The sequence below is a fragment of the Pleurodeles waltl genome, chromosome 5, assembly GCF_031143425.1.
Source record: "Pleurodeles waltl isolate 20211129_DDA chromosome 5, aPleWal1.hap1.20221129, whole genome shotgun sequence".
NCBI lineage: Eukaryota > Metazoa > Chordata > Amphibia > Caudata > Salamandridae > Pleurodeles > Pleurodeles waltl.
In genome coordinates this window covers 1,500,563,475-1,500,583,517 of record NC_090444.1, presented here as the reverse complement: position 1 = coordinate 1,500,583,517, position 20,043 = coordinate 1,500,563,475, and positions in this window count along the sequence as shown.

Below are 20,043 nucleotides of genomic sequence, written 5' to 3'. Positions count from 1 at the left end.
GTGAGTCTCCTGCAAACAGCAGTGATTTACATACGTTATGAAAGCACTTTATTGAGAAGTTGTGTAACCGTGATTCACTTATCAAAACAAGTTATTGCGAGTATCTTTCAAACAGACAGCGGAGATTGGCACACCTTTGCTGCAGGATAGCTGATGGAGTGTTGGGTGCAAAGAGTTAACAGTCACTATCAAAGACCGTGTCAAGTACTTTTATGGTTTAGTGATTCTGTATATATGATTTATAGCATTAGTAATATTTGAATAAGAGAACTTAAGCTGTAACAGCTGTTAGTATTAAGCAATAAATATGCAAACATTTCTGCCTGATTATTTTTCTTGTCATCTCCTGGTGAACCGCTGATATGCCAGAATGTGTGGACCTAGTTTGAGTGCAGAGAGGACAGCATCATTATTTTTGCACTTGCTAGGTTCCAAAGGGTAACACAAATTTGATCATCTTCCAGAATTGTCAGCTGAGAAAATTGATGGTTTGAATGAATTTGAATAGTCATTTTTGCACAAAGCTTCATCAATTTGAGAAATAATTAATTTTGGGAAACAAGTGCAAGTGAAAGGGGAGACAGTTGAAGAATACATTACAGCACTAAGAAAATTAGCTTAATTGTGTACATTTGGGAATACTGTGGAAGAGTGCATAATAGATCAATTCATGCTAGGATGTATTAATTATACAGTCAGAGAAGAATGCTGACATCCATCATTGGCAGAACTCATACATTTGGCTAAAAGATAAAACCGTAGACGAGCATGTGTAGAAGTGATTAAAAAAATTCTGATTGTGGAATCAGCAGTACAGTATCTGCAATAAATAATGCAGGCACTGGGGTGAAAGAATCAGATGAAAAATGTTTAAAAGGTCAAAACAAAGTTAAGTAGTTCAAAGGCAAATGTTCTAACTGTGGGGCAGTAAGACTTATGACATATTGATAAAAGATGTCAAGGGTGGAAGATAACTTCTAAACTTTGTTTACGGGAGGGACACATGAATAAGTGTTGTAGGAGTAAGAACAGTGATGGGGAAGTTAATGAAATAATGGATTATAATGAGGAATTAGAAGACATAATACTACAAGTGAATAGTAAAAAAGATGATGGACCTCATGATTTTGTGATGGTACAGGTGCAGAATGTTAAGATGGTGTTTGACTTGGGTACAGAAATGACAATCATTTCACAAGAAATATTTCAGACTAATACTAAAAACAAAGTACAACTGTTTAAACCAGACATCAGACTGACTAGTTACAGGGGTGGGCCTATAACATTGGTGGGATATTTTGAGTGCATTTTAGAATATTTAGGAAGATTGGCTTTGGGCAAGTTCTATGTGGCAGCCTCGGGTGATGCAGTGATAAGCTGGTTGTATCAATATGATTTAGTAACCATGTTGTATCCCAATTTTGACCCACCAATTAGATTGAGAGATGATGTGAATATGAAAGTGGTCAAACACCATGATGATCAAGAATGTGATAAGTCTGATAATTTCAAAAGTGTATTTTGCAATGTATTTCTGAAGTATTCAGTAATCCATTTGGTTGTTTCAAAGGATATGTACATAAAATTAAAATCAGAGAAACTTCTATTCCAGTGTTCAGCAGGATGAAGAAGATTCAATTGGAAGTTAAGGAAGTGGTAATAAAATAATTGGGGAACTTTGAAGCTGCTGGAGTGATTGGAAAGGTGAAGGGAACAGAATGGCTGTGTCCAGTGATAATAGCATGGAAACAGAGTTGGGGTGTTAGATTGTTTGTGGACTTGAGGGGATTGAACAAGGTGACAGTAGTGGACAAATTTCCCATACCTGGGATTAATGACTTGGCGTGTGTGCTGGGTGATGCAAGATGGTTTTCCACTCTAGACTTAGCCTATGCATATCACCAAATTAGGCTGCATGAGATTTCCATGCATCTCACAGATTTCAGTATGATTATTTGGACATATAGGTTCAGAAGGATGCTATTTGGGTTTGGTTCTGCAGCCTCTGTTTTCCAAAGAGCAATGGATAGTATGTTGGGAGATTTGTCAGAGGTGAAAGTATACCAGTATGATATTTTGATTTTTGAGGAACACTACTGAAAAACATGAAGAATGAGTTTGGAGTGTTTTAGGAAGATTACACAACAAAGGTTTAATCCTCAAAGTTGATAAGTGTAAATTTCATAGAGATCAACTTGACTTTCTTGTTAACATATTGACAAACAGTAACATTTGCAAAGCATTAGATTGATGTATGTGCCACAAAACAAGGAAGGCTTAGCATCTTTCTTGGGACTAGTAGAATCCTATTTTAAGTTTCTTGAGATGTTTTTAGAAAATACGTTTGTGAAGATGATCCTATTAAGCGAAAATGTTGAGTTTCAGTGAGATAAGAAGTTTGGAGATGCATTTTCGGAGCCGAAAGAGAAACTACAGAATGTACGAAATTAAAAAAAGTTATTTTCCAGAATTTGAAAATGTGATATGCGCAAATGCAAGTATAAAAGGACTGGGTGAGATTTCTTTAAGAGATGAGGGGGAGTGGAGAGAACTGTAACTTTTATTCCACATGCCCTAAAACCAGATGAGATCAGGTAGTCAGTTATTGAAAGGGAATTGCTTGCAGTCTTCTGTGCAGTGAAGAAACTGAAAACTATTATTTGGGACAAGGAGTTTACAGTAGGAATGGACCATAAGCTATTAAGAAACGTTTTCAAGAAAAAAGGAGTAAATAATATTTCTAGCTGAATTGTAAAGTGGGTAGTAGCGCTTCAAAAATGTGATTTTACGGTTATTTATGTGCCTAGTTAAATCAATGTAGTTGAGGAGTGTTTGTCAAGACTGGTCAATGTAAGCGATGTGGAAGATGATGAGGGAGTAGATGGTAAAAAGATGTGTCGTGAATGAAGGTGCTGTGGAAAGGGAAATATAGAAAAAATAATTTTTTGAAGTGTTGCAAAACGTGATGATGAAGACAGAGAAAGGATGGGGAGAGAACAGATTGATGGATGAAGAGTTGAAGCCCTTTTGGAGAATGAAGGATGAGTTGTCATTGGATAAATGCATAGTGTTCAGAGTAACAAGGTTAATTCCTCCTGAGTTGATATGGAAGAAATTAGATTGCTTGCCTCATGAGGGTAACTAGGGCATTTCCTTAACTAAAGAGAGGTTACGTATGAGTTACTGGTGGCTGGTGATTGATGAGGAGATAGGGCAAGAGGTAAGGAAGTGCATGGATGTTGTTTGAGAGACAAGGTATGTAAGACCAGAGACCAGCCCATGATGATTTGAGAACTTCTGAAGAAAGATTACAATGAGATTGCTGTGGATATAATGGGACCTTTGAATGGGGGGGGAGGGGCACAAGGAAAATTCATCATTGTGCTAAGTAGATTTTTATTCAAGATAGCTGGAATTGAAGATATTGAATGATGGCAGCTCTGACAGAGTGGTCAAGTTTTTATTTGATGTGTTTACAAGAGAATGTTTGCCGAGATATGTACTAACAGATAACTATGTGCAATTTGTACTAAGAAGATTGAGTAATTTCCTTAAAAAGAGAGGCATTAAACATAAGAGGTCCATTCTTTATCACCCACAAATTTCTGTTACAGTGGAAAGGATGAATCTAATAATTATGGAGGCTATACAGTTAGTAGGAAGTGCTGAAAAAGAGTGTAAAAGGAGACTATGAATTAGTTGGAGGCATGCAAACTAATTCCTCATGGACCACTGGTAGAACTCCTTTGAAATTGTTCAGAGAGAAGAGGGGTAATTATATTTTGTGACCATTTTGGATAAAGGAATGTAAAGGGGTGGAGTTGTGTGTTGAAGATGAAAAGTTGAAGAACAGAGTGAAGAGAATATTTGAGAAAGGAAAAGTAGCACAGACAAGAAGAAAGCAGTTAAGGTTGAAGTTGGTGATATTGTGAAGGTCAGAGCTCCAGTCACTCATGAGCTGTATTCCCAATAGAGCAAGAATTTGAAGGTAATCAAAGTATTTACAAATTCTGTACAAACAGAAGATGGCAGCGTTTAGAACTTAAATAGAGTTGCAAATATCACTCATGGACTTAGTAAGAAAATGCGTGAAGAAATTGTGAAAGAAACAGAGCAGAAGCAACACAAAGGATGAAACAAACACAGGAAATGTCTTGAAAGATTCAAAGATTTTGTTATGTATAAATGAATTGTTTTAGTGTACAGTATTGTGTTAGCTTTGGGTTGTTATTTGTTTTATGTTGACATATAAAAGGAAGTGAGTGGTATCTTGGGGAAACTCTGTGGAATGTGGAACCATGTAGATTGCACTGGCTGTTGATGTACGGTTAGTAGAATGTTACATAGACAGTTGGTGTTGGTCCACAATTGGAGGTGGACGAGTGGATGGAGATTTTTGTTTGGACTAAACTTATACTAACAAGATAACTGCCTCTACTTCTCATTATTTGATTACCATAATTGGCTTGAAGTTTTTGTTTCTTGTATAACTTTCTAGGGCAGCTGGTACATATATAGGATATTGGCAGTAATGATTCAACAATTCTGAAATAACTTTGTCACCATATTTTTTACTATTCTTTCTTGGTGATGATTATTTGCCTGGCCTCATCCTTGTAATTTTCTGGAAACTTGCAAGCATTTGCTATGTGTTTGTACTGTGATTCCGGAAGTTATAATCTTTTTGTCCCACCAGCCAAAGAAGAGCTGTAGGATCATCTGATTTTGGGTTTACTGGTCAGTATGGGGTGAGGTATCACATCAATGCCAATGATACACAAATGATCGGTGATGTTAAGTATATGTTTGCAGATGCTGTGAGAGTAGAATTGTACTTGGATTTTCTTTTCTAATAGCATACCATTGACATATTTTCTCCCCTATGTGCAAGCATGGGCCTTAAGGGCGGGCCCTAATGATTTGTGTGTGTTTATTGAAAGGGCGATGCAGACTAAATGCATGTTTGAGGGAATGTTTTATGATTTTGTTTTTTATATAATTAGTTTCCCCCAGCTTCTCCACTTTGTTTTTGTTTGTATTTTTTCACGTTTTCTTGTTAGTGCTTGCAATAGGAACACTGTCTGCTTTTGTATATTCTGTTGTTTGATTCTACATAGTATATGTGGCAAGTTGGCTCTTTTGCAACAATACCTGGAGAAACTACTACATCTGCTTTAGCTAAGAAGATTGAATTATCAGTTTGAATTGCAGTGTTAGTTTAAGGCAAAGAGTTAATGCTTCAATTTTAGTTGTATTATTACTTTTAAACAAGAGACAAAACTTGTAATATTGTATTCAGCAACATTTAAATATGAGCTGATCCAGCTAATGATTTTCCTAAAGGGACAGTATGGTGTTCGGTATTTTTTGAAGTGCCTGCATGGTTTCTGAGACACAGTCTTGCAATCCAACAAACTTTATTATACATCCATTTTAACTTTGTTTCTTGTAAGAATACTGAGACAACTAGATCAATACAGACCCTGTCTCAGCAGTTCATGTACAGAGGTGCATATTTATAGGCCCGTAGCACCACCTTGTGCCACATTAATGTAATTTATTTTGACGTTAATGTGGCCCAACGAGGCCAAAATCCCTGTGGCGTATTTACAGGGTTGCGACACCCTGTAACCCTTTGTGCCAGGCATAATGTATGCAAAAGTTGGGTTCCGTCATTGTGGGAGCCAGTAAAACGGTACAAGGAAATCTATGGGATTTCCTTGAGCCATTTATTAAAGCACTTTTAACGCCTGCTCAAGAACAGGCATTAAAAGGGGGCTTCCATTCTTTAGAATTGGCCCCTTTGTACTCTGAAGGAGTAGTTCCAACAGTTTGGTGCTACTCCTTCAGAATCCATCACTAGAGTCACTAAATTGACTCTATTGCCCCCTGTGCCACTGTGCCATGGTGCGCCGTATTTTAACTACAGTGCACACATGGTGGCAGTAGGGGGGTGCTAAGGCCTGCAGGGAAATGAATTAATCTGCCCCATAGATTATTCATCTTGTCTTTGGATTTGTTCAATGGTTGGTCTGCTAGTTCAAAAATTTACTTTCATACATTACCTGGATTGAAACAACTAGTAGGGTGTAATAATACAGCACACAAAAAGTGATGGGAGTAATGTTTCCAATACGTTTGACCACTGGTGATTTCTTGGGTAGAATTCTAACCCATTGTTCTTGTGCCACTATCCCACCTCAGTTTGGACCCAGCTATATGCAAATCTGCCTTGACTGTGATCCAATAGGAACAGTCCAGTATGAACAGCAGGGTCATGTCTACCATGAACTGGAACTCAGTCAACCCAAGATCATTTTCACACGGATTGGGGCTTATCAGTAGGGTGCAACTTAGCTCCAGGGATGCAGCGAGTAGGTGGGTCCATGAATGCTGAGTTCAAACAGCACAAAGCAAGTTTACAATGTTTCAAATGTGCTGACATCAAGCCAGGGGACATGGAGTCATGGGACATAAACTTAAATTTAGGGTTGCAGGAAGGACTATTAATCAGGAATATGTTTATGTGAAAACAAATAGGGGGTCATTCCAACCCTGGCGGTAAAAGGCGCTTACCGCCGTGCAGAAGACTGCCAGAACACCGCCGCGGTAAACCGCCACGGTCATTCTGACCCACAACAGGCAAACCACCAAAATACAGGCATCCACAAAAGTCCGCCACACCAAAGGGCAGCGAGAAACTGGTGATGACCAAACCTCCACCGTCACGCCAACAGAAATACGCCCATGCCATCACGACCCACGAATCCACACGGCGCTCTTTCAACCGCGGTATTCCATTGGCGGTACACACCGCCGTGCTCAAAATACACACACTTCTACAAAACACCGCCACATTGGATAATTCAAAATACACACACCTGATACACATACACACACCACTCCCACACACCCATTACAATATAAAACACACACCCACAAACCTCCACTCCAACAGAATCGGGAACACGCACAGAGAAAAGAGATCCGAGCACCCAGACGCGCATTTTACTGTCACCCAGCAATATTACCACGCACTTCACACAACACACCAATACACATCACCACACTTAGCACCACACAATCCACCACACACATCACCCACACCAACCCATGGCACCGCAAAGACACCCCAGGTTTTCTGAGGATGAACTCAGGGTCATGGTGGAGGAAATTGTACGGGTAGAGCCACAGCTCTTCGGGACACAGGTGCAGCACACCACCATTGCCAGGAAGATGGAGCTATGGAACAGAATAGTCGATAGGGTCAACGCTGTGGGACAGCACCCAAGAAATAGGGACGACATCAGGAAGCGGTGGAACGACCTACGGGGGAAGGTGCATTCAATGGTATCCAGGCACAACATCGCGGTGCAGCGGACTGGCGGCGGACCCCACCTCCTCCCCCAGAATTTACAACATGGGAGGAGCAGGTCCTGGCGATCCTGCATCCTGAGGGCCTCGCAGGAGTAGCTGGAGGAATGGACTCTGGTAAGTCTCATCTTCACTACTTTATCCCCCCCACCCCACCAGCATGCCAAATCATACCCCCACCCTCACCCCCATCACACCTACTCCTTGCAAATGTCTCACCATCACAACCCACCCATCCCAACACCAAACCCTGCATGCGACCACAAAGCATGGACACCCATCACCAAAGCATGCCCACTGCACATACCCATCCCCCCCCAAACAACCATCACAAAAGCCCCCAAACGGGAATGCCAGCACTGGGGTAAACGGGCACCCACCCATTGCACACCATGGCACACACAGATGCAATAACCATACTTGTATACCCCTCCAGGACCCGACCGCCACGTCACTGCGCAGGAGGGTCCACAAATGTCCACTCCACCCACAGAAGAGGCCCACAGTGATGACAGCACCTCTGTCGACCTGGATCTAGATGACCAGCCCAGACCATCGGGGACCTCGGGACAGTTGGTTCCCCTCACCCAGTCACAGGCCACAGCAGACCTTCCCCCCTCTGGGAACACCAGCACAGCACCCACCCAGCAGGCCCATACCTCTGTCCCCAGGACACGTCAATCAGCGGTGTGTCCACCACTACAGGGCACCCAGGCTAACCCACCCCCCCAACAACAACAGGGATCTGGGGGCAGTGGTAGTGGGCACACGGTCCAGGGGACAGAGGCACAGGGAAACAGGATAACTGGGAGGGCTGCTGTGCGACAGGGGGGGGACAGGCCCAGGGAACCCACTCTCCACGAGGCCCTCTCCTCCATCATGGGAGCATACCACAACTCCCAGACAATGGCCACGGTCCTGGCCAGGTTTCAGGACATCCAGCTCCTGCAGGAGGAACAGTATATGGGGTTCAGGGAGGAACTACGAAACATCAGTTCCGCCCTGGCCACCATCGTAGGGGCTCTGAATCAGGTAGTCACCACATTGCGGGACACTGTGGCACCACAAAGAGCCCCTCACACTAGCATGGACCAAGAATTGCCTACCACCTCTGCCGGCGCTAGTGGACAGGAGGCCCCGCCACAGGACCAACAGCCCAGCAGCACCACACCCACTGCAGAAGGAGAACCACCCCGCAAGCGGGCCCTGAGATCCAGGAAGAAGACAGAGTAAGATGCCAAGACCCCCGCCAGGAAAGGAGACCTCCCTTATTGTCATCCCACTGTCCCACATTGTCACCCTGTCCATCCTTAAACTGCCCCTGCTCCACTTTCCACAGTCATTTGGACAATGCACCTGTGATACTAATTGTCTGGACTCTGCCATGGACATTCCTCCACCATCAACCCTCACCAATTTGCAACCACCCACCAATATAGAGCACTGTAATAAACACAGTTATTGCACAAAACAATCTGGAGTCTGGCTGTGATTTAGAAAAAATGTATTACACATGATTGTGCCAAAATGCTTCTTTACATAGTGATGACAACATACCACTGTCACACAGCTGTAGTCCATGGGGAAACAAAGCAGATGTCATGCAGTGGGGCCCACATCTCTGAAATCGGAAGGGAAAGTCACAACTCAGTTAACATACACTGGGGGAAAAGGTCAGACAGTAGAGAGGTAGTAGTCTTTAAGTAAATGTAATATGCCGGAGTGGATTCTTACCCGTGTGTCATTGAAAATACTGCTGTATCACTGTGTTCCTGTTGTCTATGTTGTCCTCTTCGGCTTCCTCGTCTTCACTCTCCACAGGCTCCACAGCTGCTACAACACCACCATCTGGACCATCCTCCTGCAGAAAAGGCACCCTCCGTCGCAAACCCAGGTTGTGAAGCATACAGCAGGCCACGATGATCTGGCACACCTTCTTTGGTGAGTAGAATAGGGATCCACCTGTCATATGGAGGCACCTGAACCTGGCCTTCAGAAGGCCAAAGGTTCGCTCGATCACCCTCCTAGTTCGCCCATGGGCCTCATTGTACCGTTCCTCTGCCCTTGTCCTGGGATTCCTCACTGGGGTCAGTAGCCATGACAGGTTGGGGTAACCAGAGTCACCAATTAGCCACACACGGTGCCTCTGGAGTTGACCCATCACGTAAGGGATGCTGCTATTCCGCATGATGTAGGCATCATGCAATGACCCAGGGAACTTGGCATTAACATGGGAGATGTACTGGTCTGCCAAACATACCATCTGTACATTCATCGAATGATAACTCTTCCTGTTCCTGTACACCTGTTCACTCCTGCTGGGGGGGACCAAAGCAACATGTGCCCCTTCAATGGCACCTATGATGTTGGGGATATGACCAAGGGCATAGAAATCACCCTTCACTGTAGGCAAATCCCCCACCTCAGGGAAAATGATGTAGCTCAGCATGTGTTTCAGAAGGGCAGACAACACTCTGGACAACACCTTGGAAAACATAGGCTGGGACATCCCTGATGATATGGCCACTGTTGTTTGAAATGACCCACTTGCAAGGAAATGGAGTACTGACAGAACCTGCAATAGAGGGGGGTTCCCTGTGGGTTGGCGGATTGGTGACATCAGGTCTGGCTCCAGCTGGGCACACAGTTCCTGAATAGTGGCTCGGTCAAGCCTGTATGTCAGTATGACATGTCTTTCCTCCATTGTCGACAGGTCCACCAGCGGTCTGTACACGGGAAGATTCCTCCATCTCCTCGCATGTCCCAGCGGACAGTGCCTATGAAGGACAAAAGCGAGCACAGAGTCAATCAACCCACAGGTACGTAACCACAGCTTGCACAGAACACGATTCCGAATGCATTGAATGGCTTGTATGAGTATTGATGCAAGGCCTAGGTATGTGTGACACAGTAGAAACTAAGCGATGTGGGCCCTTGAAATGGCGGCTGCCTGACCTGTGAAGTGCGACAATGGCATGTGAGGTAAATGCGCTGGTGTGGCACACCGTGGCGGTAGGCGGTCGAAGACCGCGGCACAAAGCAGCATTGGTTAACATTGAACCCTATGGGTCTCAGGAGCCAATGTCGATGTGCGCCGGCGGTCACGGTACGCACCGCCGCGGTACACACCGCCGCGGGCGTGACCGCCATTTTCTATCTGCTTAATCACTTGATACCTGATCTTCGACAGGAGAGGACCTACACTGCAAGTGCTGCTGTGACCTCGGTCTGGAAGAGACAATGGCTCATGCAACTGGGGAAAGGGCCCCTGCCTTCACTGCTCAGGAATTGGAGAAACTTGTGGATGAGGTCCTCCCCCAGTATGCGCTACTCTACGTTCCTCCAGACCAACAGGTAAGTACACTGGGACCATGCCTTGTGGGCAATGCCTGTGTTGAGTGGGGTGGATGAAAGATGGTGGGGAGGGAAGCGATTGAGGCATGCATCAAACGACGGATGAGAGCATGTGCCACATGGCAAGGGTAGGGATGGGGGGCCACTCACATTGAGCATGCAGAAGGTGTTGACTATTTTTCTCCCCCTGTACATTTCACATAGGTCAGCGCCCACCAGAAGATCGATATTTGGCGTGCCATCGCCAAGGACTTCCGGACCCTGGGGGTCCACCAGAGACGGGGCACCCACTGCCGGAAGAGATGGGTGGACATCCGCCGCTGGAGCAGGAAGACGGCGGAGGCTCAGCTGGGGATGGCCTCCCAATGTGGGAGGGGTGCCAGTCGGACTTTGACACCCCTGATGTCCCGGATCCTGGCGGTGGCCTACCCCGATTTGGATGGCTGCGTGAGGACATCACAGCAGACACAAGGGGGTGAGTACACTCTAATCCTGGTGACTTTGCGCGCAATGGGGGTGTCTGGGTGGGGAAGGAGGGCTGTGGGTATCCCTAGGCCAGGGCGATTTCTGTAGGCTAGGCCCCTCCGTAAGGCATGGCCCTGTGCCCCCGCCCCCCACCTCTGTAGGGTGCCAAGTACAGCTATTCATGGCCCTGTGTCATCTATGTGTGCAGATGTCGTCCATAGGCTTGTAGGCCATGTCCCACGGATTGAGTAGTTGACTCCAAGTGCGCGGCGTAGTGCAGGGGGCTTCTGTGTCTGTCCTGTCCGCCAACAGTGTTGCCAATGCATGCACTCAACATGTCTTTATTTCCCCCCCCTTTTTTGTGGTCTTCCTGTTCATGTGTGCATTAGCATCATCAGGCGGAGGAGAAGTGGCACCGGAGCACGAGGGAACTGCATCCCACATGGCCAAGGAGGGCCATGCAACGGACTCGGAATTCACCAGTGGGACGGAGGGCGAGGGGAGCTCCACAGCAGGGACTCGTGCAGATATCAGTGACACGGACTCGTCCTCTGAAGGGAGCTCCCTTGTGGTGGTGGCAACATCGGTGCCCCCCGCAACAACAGGTACAGCCGCCACCCAGCGCACCAGCACCGCCCTCCCAGAAGCCCCTAAGCGTTTGCCCCGTGCCCGCTCACCCAGGAAGGTGGGCATCTCCTTCGCCCCAGGCACCTCAGGCCCTGCCCCAGTCACCCCTACTGCCCTCAGTGAGGAGGTCATTGACCTCCTGAGGACGCTCACTGTTGGGCAGTCTACCATTTTGAATGCCATCCAGGGTGTCGAAAGAGAGGTGCACTAGAGTAATGCATACCTGGAGGGCATTCATTCTGGTCAGGCTGCCCTTCAGCGATCGTTCAACACTCTGGCCTCAGCACTGATGGCAGCCATTGTCCCTGTCTCTAGCCTCCCCCCTCCAACTTCCTCTACCCATACCCTATCACCTGTACCTCTGCCTATCCCAGACACACCATCAGACCAGCCTGCACACACCTCAACACCCAAAGGAAGCTCAGCCAGACATAAGCACCACACATCACACAGGCATTCACACAAGCAACATCCACATACAGACATACCAACATCCACTGCCTCCACTGTGTCCCCCTCCTCCTCATATCCCTCCTCCCTCCCTGTCACGTCTCCACTCACTCCTGCATGCACAACATCTTCAGCCACTACGTCCATCACCAGCACACCTACCACCACACCCTGCTCACGTGCAGTCACCACCCCCACTACCATTTACACGTCCCCTGTGTCCTCTCCCAGTGTGTCTGTGACCCCCTCTTCCAAGATACACAAACGCAGGCAGCCACCCACCCAACAGCCATCCACCTCACAACAGCCTCCAGCCCAAGCACCTGTACCCAAAGACACCAGACTTAAAACTCCTACAACCACAACCTCTTTCTCCACTCCCATACCCACTACACCTACCCGTCCCACTGCTCCTAAAAAGCTTTTCCTGTCCAAACTTAACCTTTTCCCACCACTCCCCCACCCCGTCCATCTCATAGGACTCCAGTCAGCACCTCAGCCACTACAAAACCGGGCCCTGTCATGACAGTCTGCCATGGACTGTGGAGTCCCCCACCCTCAAGGGCAGCCAGTTCAGTACGGAGCCAAGGCACGGGCAGCCCACCCCCGGAGAAACATCCGAAGATAGGCAGTGGCCGGCGCGAGAGGGTGAAAACACCAGGGACTAAAACCCCTACCATGGCTCCGGCAGGAAGTGTGGAGCCAGCTGCCACACCGCCTAAGGTGGTAAAGGGCCACAGGCGGTCAGGGAAGGCTGGGAAGGGCAGCACGCCCGACAAGACCGCCATCAGCCCAGCTGGCCAGGAGGGCCCCGCCAGCCCCATCCCAGGTGGGCAGGAGGACACCAACAGGCCCGGTATTACAGCCCAGGAGGGCCCCGCCAGCCACATGACAGATGGGCAGGAAGGCCACGCCAACCACAGGATAGGTGGCAAATGACCTCCCCGCCATGGCCAGATCCGCTGAACTGGGCACTTCATCCTGAGCACCGCTGCACTGGGCCCTTCATCTCAAGCACCGCTGCACTGGGCCCTTCATCTCAAGTACCGCTGAACTGGGCCCTTAATCTCAAGCACCGCTGAACTGGGCACCACCGTCTCAAGTACCGCTGAACTGGGCACCGCCGTCTCAAGCACCGCTGAACTGGGCACCGCCGTCTCAAGCACCGCTGCACTGGGCCCTTCATCTCAAGCACCGCTGCACTGGGCCCTTCATCTCAAGTACCGCTGAACTGGGCCCTTAATCTCAAGCACCGCTGAACTGGGCCCTTCATCTCAAGTACCGCTGAACTGGGCCCTTAATCTCAAGCACTGCTGCACTGGGCCCTTCATCTCAAGTACCGCTGAACTGGGCACTTAATCTTAAACACCGCTGAACTGGGCACCGCCGTCTCAAGTACTGCTGAACTGGGCACCGCCGTGTCAAGCACCGCTGAACTGGGCACCGCCGTCTCAAGCACCGCTGCACTGGGCCCTTAATCTCAAGCACCGCTGAACTGTGCCCTTCATCTCAAGTACCACTGAACTGGCCCCTTAATCTGAAGCACCGCTGCACTGGGCCCTTCATCTCAAGTACCGCTGAACTGGGCCCTTAATCTCAAGCACCGCTGAACTGGGCACCGCCGTCTCAAGTACCGCTGAACTGGGCACCGCCGTCTCAAGCACCGCTGAACTGGGCACCGCCGTCTCAAGCACCGCTGCACTGGGCCCTTCATCTCAAGCACAGCTGAACTGGGCACCGCCGTCTCAAGTACCGCTGAACTGGGCACCGCCGTCTCAAGCACTGCTGAACTGAGCACCGCCGTCTCAAGCACTGCTGCACTGGGCCCTTCATCTCAAGCACCGCTGCACTGGGCCCTTCATCTCATGTACCGCTGAACTGGGCCCTTAATCTCAAGCACCGCTGCACTGGGTCCTTCATCTCAAGTACCGCTGAACTGGGCCCTTAATCTGAAGCACCGCTGAACTGGGCACCGCTGTCTCAAGCACCGCTGAACTGGGCACCACCGTCTCAAGCACCGCTGCACTGGGCCCTTAATCTCAAGCACCGCTGCACTGGGCCCTTCATCTCAAGCACCGCTGAACTGGGCACCGCCGTCTCAAGTACCACTGAACTGGGCATCGCCGTCTCAAGCACCGCTGAACTGGGCACCGCCGTCTCAAGCACCGCTGCACTGGGCCCTTCATCTCAAGCACCGCTGCACTGGGCCCTTCATCTCAAGTACTGCTGAACTGGGCCCTTAATCTCAAGCACCGCTGAACTGGGCCCTTCATCTCATGTACTGCTGAACTGGGCCCTTAATCTCAAGCACCGCTGAACTGTGCCCTTCATCTCAAGTACCGATGAACTGGGCCCTTAATCTCAAGCACCGCTGCACTGGGCCCTTCATCTCAAGTACCGCTGAATTGAGCCCTTAATCTCAAGCACCTCTGAACTGGGCACCGCCGTCTCAAGTACCGCTGAACTGGGCACCGCCGTCTCAAGCACTGCTGAACTGGACACCGCCGTCTCAAGCACCGCTGCACTGGGCCCTTCATCTCAAGCACCGCTGAACTGGGCACCGCCGTCTCAAGTACCGCTGAACTGGGCACCGCCGTCTCAAGCACCGCTGAACTGGGCACCGCCGTCTCAAGCACTGCTGCACTGGGCCCTTCATCTCAAGCACCGCTGCACTGGGCCCTTCATCTCAAGTACCGCTGAACTGGGCCCTTAATCTCAAGCACCACTGCACTGGGTCCTTCATCTCAAGTACCGCTGAACTGGGCCCTTAATCTCAAGCACCGCTGAACTGGGCACCGCCGTCTCAAGCACCGCTGAACTGGGCACCGCCGTCTCAAGCACCGCTGCACTGGGCCCTTAATCTCAAGCACCGCTGCACTGGGCCCTTCATCTCAAGCACCGCTGAACTGGGCACCGCCGTCTCAAGTACCACTGAACTGGGCATCGCCGTCTCAAGCACCGCTGAACTGGGCACCGCCGTCTCAAGCACCGCTGCACTGGGCCCTTCATCTCAAGCACCGTGCACTGGGCCCTTCATCTCAAGTACCGCTGAACTGGGCCCTTAACTCAAGCACCGCTGAACTGGGCCCTTCATCTCAAGTACCGCTGAACTGGTCCCTTAATCTCAAGCACTGCTGCACTGGGCCCTTCATCTCAAGTACCGCTGAACTGGGCCCTTAATCTCAAGCACCGCTGAACTGGGCACCGCCGTCTCAAGTACCGCTGAAGTGGGCACCGCCGTCTCAAGCACCGCTGAACTGGGCACCGCCGTCTCAAGCACCGCTGCACTGGGCCCTTACTCTCAAGCACCGCTGAACCTTGCCCTTAATCTCAAGCACCGCTGCACTGGGCCCTTAATCTCAAGCACCGCTGCACTGGGCCCTTCATCTCAAGTACCGCTGAACTGGGCCCTTAATCTCAAGCACCGCTGAACTGGGCACCGCCGTCTCAAGTACCGCTGAACTGGGCACCGCCGTCTCAAGCACCGCTGAACTGGGCACCGCCGTCTCAAGCACCGCTGCACTGGGCCCTTCACCTCAAGCACCGCTGAACTGGGCACCGCCGTCTCAAGTACCGCTGAACTGGGCACCGCCGTCTCAAGCACCGCTGAACTGGGCACCACCGTCTCAAGCACCGCTGCACTGGGCCCTTCATCTCAAGCACCGCTGCACTGGGCCCTTCATCTCAAGTACCGCTGAACTGGGCCCTTAATCTCAAGCATCGCTGAACTGGGCCCTTAATCTCAAGTACCGCTGAACTGGGCCCTTAATCTCAAGCACCGCTGCACTGGGCACCGCCGTCTCAAGCACCGCTGAACTGGGCACCGCCGTCTCAAGCACAGCTGCACTGGGCCCTTTGTCTCAAGCACCGCTGCACTGGGCCCTTCATCTCAAGTACTGCTGAACTGGGCCCTTAATCTCAAGCACCGCTGAACTGGGCACCGCCGTCTCAAGCATCGCTGAACTGGGTACCGCCGTCTTAAGCACCGCTGAACTGGGCACCGCCGTCTCAAGCACCGCTGCACTGGGCCCTTCATCTCAAGCACCGCTGAACTGGGCACCGCCGTCTCAAGTACCGCTGAACTGGGCACCGCCGTCTCAAGCACCGCTGAACTGGGCACCGCCGTCTCAAGCACCGCTGAACTGGGCACCGCCGTCTCAAGCACCGCTGGCCCATAAGCGGCAGGGGCAGGCCCGCATCTGTGTCAGGCAGGGCTGCACGAAGCACTCTGGGCACCAGTCCCCCTCCAGAACCAGTGGAGACTGTTATCCACTTGTGAGACTGTGGCTTTACACTCCCCAGGATTGAACAGTGGGCAACCCACCCACTTGAGAGACTGTGGCTTTGCACTCCCCAGGATTGAACAGTGGGCAACCCACCCACTGTATAGACTTGAGAGACTGTGGCTTTGTACTCCCCAGGATTGAACAGTGGGCAAGCCACCCACTGTATGGACTTGAGAGACTGTGGCTTTGCACTCCCCAGGATTGAACAGTGGGCAGCCCACCCACTGTCTGGACTTGAGAGACTGTGGCTTTGCACTCCCCAGGATTGAACAGTGGGCAAGCCACCCACTGTATGGACTTGAGAGACTGTGGCTTTGCACTGCCCAGAATTGAACAGTGGGCAGCCCACCCACTGTCTGGACTTGTGAGACTGTGGCTTTGCACTCCCCAGGATTGAACAGTGGCCATTGAGGTCCCTCGTGGATCTGGCGTCGTGGACTCATCTGGCTGAGGTGCCCCCCCTTCCCTTCCCCCTGAGGTGCCTGTAGTTTTGCTATCTGATGCCCCTGCAGTGTTCTCTCCGTTGGAGTCAGGTATCCTGTCTGGGCTTTGCCCATGTGATTTGGGCCCAGTGGTCCACGGACAATGCCTGCTACAATGCTCGGACTTGTACATTTATGTATATCAGAGTTTTTGATGTATGATATTTTTTTAAGCCAGTATACAATATATTTCAATGTTTAGAATCATTTCCTTTTGTCTTTGCATTCTTCCGGGGGGTTTGAGGGGTATTACTGTAATGTGTTGCTATGCATTGATGTGTGTGTTGTAGTGGGTGAGGGTGGGGATGGGGGTGACGCGTATGTGTGTCCCCGTAATTTTTTGCCTCCCCCCTCCCCTGTGTCGTAGGTGCAGTACTCACCGTTGTCTTCTGCGCTGGCGTTTGTGATCCTGGTAGAGGAGCAGGAAGACTATCGCTGGAAAGATGTGGAGTTCGGGTTCCATGCTGTCCAGATTCCTCGTGGGGTGTATGGAGGTCAGCGTTTTCCGTTCGAAATGTCTGTTTCCGCTGTGTTTTTATCGGCGGGGCTACCGCCCCGGAAAAGGTGGCGGATTGGTAGGTTGTGATAGGGTGGGCGGTACATTGACTCCCGCCTGTCTGTTGGCGGGGACCGCCGCGCTGTTTGTTTGTCCCGCCGTGGCGGGCGGTGTGTTGATGTGGCGGTCTCTGTTGGCGGTTTCCGCCAGGGTCGGAATTCCAGTTTTTTTTACCGCCAGCCTGTTGGCGGTTTAGCCGCCGCTTTAACACCGACCGCCAGGGTTGGAATGACCACCATAGTTTTTAAACTCTTAGCCATCACAAAGATTGGACTGGGTCTTGTGCAGTCTGGGGACTGCTTAGCTTTACCCTACCACATGAGAGAGTCAAATAAGACATGTTGGCCAGCAAACCCAGTGATCTAGTATTTGTAAATATACTCAGTGATTTGTTTCACACACACACACACACACACATATATATATACATATATATATATATATATATATATATATATATGTATATATACATATATATGTAATATATACATACAAATATATATATATATTGTAATTGTATTTATGTAGGACTTACTGACGAGGAGTTGATGTGCTTTCAGCGAGTAGCAAACTACTCCGGAACCCAAAAGGATTAAGGGTGGATTAGTATAGGGAAACATGAGTACACTATTAGTACAAGAAGGTATGAGGTCATTTGAGCATAGGACATGTGAGTCTGTATAATTTGAATAGAATAATGGAGGAATAGAGGAGAGAAGAATCCAGAAGAGATATTCAGGAGATCAAAGTTGTAAGATGAGGTTTGAGATGGGTAAAGGAGAAGTGGAGGTTGTTAGAGTCTTTAGAAAGGTATTGGCGGGATCATAGTAGTTAGATGGGGTTTGGGATGATTCAAAAGAGAGATAAATGAGGGTGAATTTAGCAGGGCTGTTTAGGGGATCAGAGTTGTAAACTGAGGTTTGGGATGAGCCAGGAGGGGTAGAGGAGGAGATATATATAACCTATTATTCACTTATATGTTTGGATGGAAGTGGTAACAAAACACTGCATGATTGCTGTTTTTTTTTACAATTTATTGACACTTGACCCTTTTGGTGTGAGGGGCATTAGTTTTGTTTTTTTTCTTTTTAAACAAATCTCCTGCTTTGAGGGTTTGTGTTTGAGAAATAAAAACTTTGGAAATGTTTGGCAACCAGCCCTGATGTTTAAAGGAACCATCCATTAAACGTTTCCTATACTGACAGGAACCACCATGATGGTGGGTCATGACAACATATAGAGATGTCTGCCAAGCTTGGAATAATTTTTAAATTTGGTAGGCAAAATAAAGGTAGTAAAGACCACTGACACCTTGCTGCATTAACTCCATCTGCTAAAGCCTAAATCAGATATTCTTTCAAGGGGCGCCCAGTGGGTGAACCACAATGGTTTGGAATGCTAACCTGAGGTGTTACCAGTAGTTGGACTATTTGCAAGATTTTTTCCTATCACTTTTTGAGTGTTGAGCCCAGGACCACCAGAGTAACTACAAGTGCTGGTTGGCTGTCCTCCTGAATTGAGCCTCATTGACAGAAGGTTTCAACAACCGTGATCCTCAGTACTGGACCATTTTTTAGACTACCGTGGCAAATGGTGCCACTACACTCCTGGAGCCTTGGAAGTGGGCCTAAGACGCTCGGCCAGTCTCTGTAGATCCAGCAGAACTTACATCTTGCCTCTGCCTTATGGCACAATCTCGAGCAGAACTGATGGGTTGCTGCTACTGTGTGGGTCAGAACAGTTGGATAGCTACGCATTGCCTCTGCAGCTACTTTGGAATTGCCTTTGCGCAAAGCATCCTTGGCACAGGCCCTCATATCTCATGTCGACGGCAGCCTTGGCGACGATGCCACACTCAAAATCTCAGTCTCTCAGCTCCTTGGAACTGACACATCGTCTCAACTTCAAAATGCATCCTCGATGGCAGACTTCACACCAAAAGCCCTTGTTAGTGGGATCCTCAATGATGATGCAGGACCTCGCTTCACAGCTTTGCCGCACCTCAGAACCCATGGATTGTCTTGACTGTGCGGTGCATCTTAGACACAGATTCTCTCAACGCTTCATAAACCAGGATTTAAGGTACTTTGTTTAGTGGGCCTAACTGGGTCCCTGTAGCTGGCTGGTGCTCCATTGTAGTCGGCCTGAAGTTGTGACTCAGTCCCGGTACCGTGCGATCAGATATCCACAGTTGGCGTTTTGTGCTTTTTAGCACTATGTTCCCAGAAATATTCAAAATTACAACACCCTTTTTCTACTGATTGGGTTTTTGATGTTATGGTCTTGTTTTATTGATTGAAAATGAGACTATTTTTCTAATGTGGTGCAGATACTTTTGCACTTATTTACTGTTTGAAATGTTGAAAAAATACTTTACACAATGCCTCCAAGTTATGCCTAACTGCTCTATGCCAAGCTAGCAGAGGGTTGAGCACAGATTAATTTAGGG